The sequence below is a fragment of the Epinephelus moara genome, chromosome 1, assembly GCF_006386435.1.
Source record: "Epinephelus moara isolate mb chromosome 1, YSFRI_EMoa_1.0, whole genome shotgun sequence".
In the NCBI taxonomy this organism is placed as follows: Eukaryota; Metazoa; Chordata; class Actinopteri; order Perciformes; family Serranidae; genus Epinephelus; species Epinephelus moara.
This window is the reverse complement of record NC_065506.1, coordinates 39,657,233-39,661,584: the sequence shown is the minus strand read 5'-3', so window position 1 is coordinate 39,661,584 and position 4,352 is coordinate 39,657,233.

Genomic DNA, 4,352 nt, shown 5'->3' with positions numbered 1-4,352 from the left:
CCACAGCACAATGCTCTTAAAGCCCTACGCTATCAAAAGCTGGCAAAATACATTTATTTTATTTTATGGCCTTGATATTAACCTGTCATATTGTTGAGTTATCAAGGACACTTCCGCGTTTTTGTGTGTATACAGGAATGTTAAAGATATCATTGAGGAAAACGAGGTTGACGTGACGTGATTGAATCAGGGAATCCGTGTGTCCACCACGGGAGAGGACCCTAATTGACTTTACATTGGCATTGTTTTCGTGGTGGCAGCACGTAATTTCAACTCATTATGTGCTGCCACCAGGGAATGCGGTGTTAAGAGGTTGTGGTCATTTCACGTATTTCTGTGAGATCAGGTTGATGTAAACACAGTCAGGTACTTGAACTATGAGACAGGACATGTTAACACAACCACAGTGCTTTGGTTGCATAAATCTAACCACATGTTGGGTGCAGGCTGCAAACCTCCATCTCTGGAGCTGACCATTTAAATCAAATGGTTAAATCAGTCTGAATTCATGAACCTGAGCAGCCACAATACCCTCATCAACAGTGGGTGAAGGGAGCTGTGTTGACATGAGGATATTAGCAGAGTAATGGTGAGAGGTGTCAGGTTGTAATGGCCAAGCTGAACACCTGAATGAATACGACTGGTTATAGTCAGCTGGTAGCCAAATAGTAGTAGTAACTTTCATGAGACCTCAGTGCTCCATCACAGCAAGTGTTAAATGATGTTGTTGTTACTAAGACCAAACTAGAGCTAAAAAGAGAGTGAATATTGCACTTACATTCATCATGTGGCCAGAAACACCACCTCTAATTCAAGCTAATGTTGCTAACTGTTTGCTAACAAGCTACATCCTGTAACAACTTTGTAACATGATGGGAGGGTGGTGGTTGTTTCTCTGTCAGCTTGTTTTAGCTAGTGGCTAAAATCAATTAATACAGCTAAATCAATACTTGAGCAGGATCCTCTTTTCAGTAAGGGAGCTAGAGGAAGTTTCAAAGCAGAGGAGGAACATCCTGAACTTGTGAGGATGCTCTCAGATTTGTTGGTGTTAATTCATCAATTAACTGAGATACCAGCTGGTTCACCAACAGCTGACTAACCTATCAACAGTTCAATGGGGGGTCACTGACAGGAGAGCTGCTGCTCAGTGCTGCACAACACTGCCACTGGTGGCTTTACTGCAACAACAGAGTCAGTGATCATCAGTGCTGTTTGAGCACATGCATCAGGGCAGCCAGAGATAATAGTGTGGAGGACACTGCTACTACTACTACTAGGAGTAATAGCAGTACAAGTACTACTTCTACTACTACTACAACTACTGCTATTTCTATTACTGCTAGTAGTAGTACTGCCTCTACTACTTTTATTCCTGCTGCTTCTAATACTACTGCTTTTTTTTTGTTTATTTACTACTTCTACATACTTTCAGCTACAGAAACCATTCATATGTCAAAACGCCCAGCTCTACAAGGACGTTTAATGCTTCTATTCAATATTTTCTACATTTTTAAGTACATTTAAAGTATGAACTACTGCTACTCCTACCACAACTATTGCTACTAGTACTACTACTACTACTACTGCTATTACTACAACCACAACTACTTCTACTACTGGTGACAGTACTACTACTGCTATTCTAACACAGCTACTGCTACTACTTGTACCACTAATACTTCTTCTACTACCACTATTATCACTACTACGTCTACTACTGTGACTAAGAGTGCTAGTACTTCTTCTACTGCTGCTAATTCTACTACTACTACTATTGCTAATTCTACTGCAACTACTGATACTGCTGCTGCTATTCTAACAGAACTTAGCTACAACTTGTACTACTGCTACTTCTACTACTACTACTAGTGTGACTACCACTACTACAATAATTGTAACACAACTGCCACTACTGCTACTAATTCTACTGTAACTACTACTACTGCTGCTATTCTAACACAACTGACTATTTTTACTACTACTACTACTACTACTACTACTGACTACTGAGAGTACTACTACTACTTCTCCTACTGCTGCTGCTACTACTACTGTTATTATAACACAACTACTGCCACTACTATGAATTCTACTACAACTACTACTACAACTTCTACTACTACTACCACCACTGTTAATTTTACTGTAACTACTACTACTACAACTTCTAGTACTGCTGCCACTGCTGTTCCAACACAACTACTTCTAGAATTTTTTTTTTTTTAATTAAAAAATTAAAATTCTACTTGTACTACTACTGCTACTACTACTTGTACTACTACTACTGCAACTACTAGTACTACTTCGTCTACTGCTGCTACTACTACTGCTACTGCTATTCTAACACAACTACTGCTACTACTACTACAACAATTACTACTATTTCTGCATTTTCAATCATGGTTTTGAATTTGTTTCAGCATTTAATGTAATTGAGATACTGCCTATCTGCTGCCCCTGAAAGCTGAATAGTGCAACCACAACCACAGAGGGCCCTAAATGGCTCAGTAGTGTCCATGCCTTGCCTAAAGGCAGATCAGCAGACTATTCCTTTATCATTTTAAAGCTGCGGTCGTCTAATCCCACGCCCACTTCCTCAACCTGCCTCATGGAAATAAATCCCACAAGAGGAAGTAAAGTTTTACGAGGTAAAGTGACACTTGATTTACAGAACAGGCGCAGCATGGCAACATGTGTTAATCGCAGCAGTTGACAGGCGCTGTGAGTGTAGTCAAATCACAGCTACACACAGTCCGGGTGTTATGCAAAGGATAGGTTCACAGTCCTTCAACCCAACCTTATTAAAATACTTAAGACACAGCTATGGTTTTAAGAAACTTGACATTTTGTTGTATCTTTGCCACCAGACATAGCATCATTTTGGACTTTAAAGCCGTAAATCTTCTCTTTCTACTAATAAAAAGACATAAAATGCTGCATTCACGTGGAATCAGGCAGACAGTAGACGACAGACAGACAACACTGTCTAGACCAGTGGTTCCCAAAAGGTCCTGCCACAGTGTCTAGATTTCTCCTTAGTCATTGGTTCAAGGTCCACACAGTTTGATACATTCAGTGTCATACTAGCGTTCAGCCATGTTGTCAAGCTAGTTTGTCTCTGTTAAGTAGCAGTCCATTAGTCACTCTACAACAGGAAACACCACTTTAGAATAAAAGCTCTGTGATATATATTCACTGTATTTAAAAATAAAGTGTGTTGTTTACAAACTTAAAACGTTTGCAAGTCACTTGCAGTCCATTCAGAATGAACCTGTGACTCACTTTTGGACTAGGACCCACCAGTTGGGAACCACTGGTCTAGACTACAGGGATAAACAAACAGTCTGACAGAATGGCAGGACGGCAAAATGAAACACACATGGAGATGTTGCAATCTTGAAATCTCCCGTTTTATGCTGCTTTGTCTTTGTATATATATGCATGTGTGTTTGTGTGTGTGTGGGTATTTATATGTGTATAAATGGAGGTTTATATGCCATAAGCATTTTAGTTGGTGGGATATGACTTGTTTTTATTTTTTGTTATTTGTTATTCTATGTGGGGACCGCAGATGGAAACTAGCTGTTAGCTAAATCTGGTGTTATGCATCTCTTCTTGTGATTCGAGATTAATGTTTATAACACATGGTCCCTGTTAAATAAAATTGTTAAAAAAATAAATAAATAAATATTGTCCACAAAGAATGGAATAAAATATACTAGTCCATACCCATTGAGTGCAAAGTTGCCCACGTACAGTTTCACGTGGTGTGTGTTTGGGATACAGGTCATAGGAAATTGCAGATTAAATAGTCAACTGAACCCATTAAGAAGAGCAATGTATTCAGACAGAGTTTCTGAAAAACGTGGGACAGACAGAATGACTGACTGACAGAATGACACACTGACAGTTTCCGTGATTATGTACAGCATACCATACCATGACTTAGTCATACCAAAAATTTGAAAAAAAACACAACAACATTGGTCCACAGGGGGAGCCACAGCAATCGGTCGCATTTTAGCCATTTTTAAGCAATTTTCTGTTTTTTAGAGCGCCACCCAGTTGCCAATTAGAGTTAAATTTCTCCAGTCACCTTGAGGCGTCCTGTTCTACATATCTACCAAGTTTAGTAAAAATCCATATGGCAGTTAGGCCAAGATAAGAAATTAGCTCTCTAGCGCCCCCATTTTGTTTGATGGGGTCAATAATGGAGGGGTCCCCTCAGATTATGTGTGGTCATATGCCTACAAAGTTGCGTGGTGATGGGTGAAACCCTTGAGATGTTATACACCTTTATGTGATGAGCCACGCCCTCCGCAATATTCATTGCCTTATAGAAGCTCAGTTTT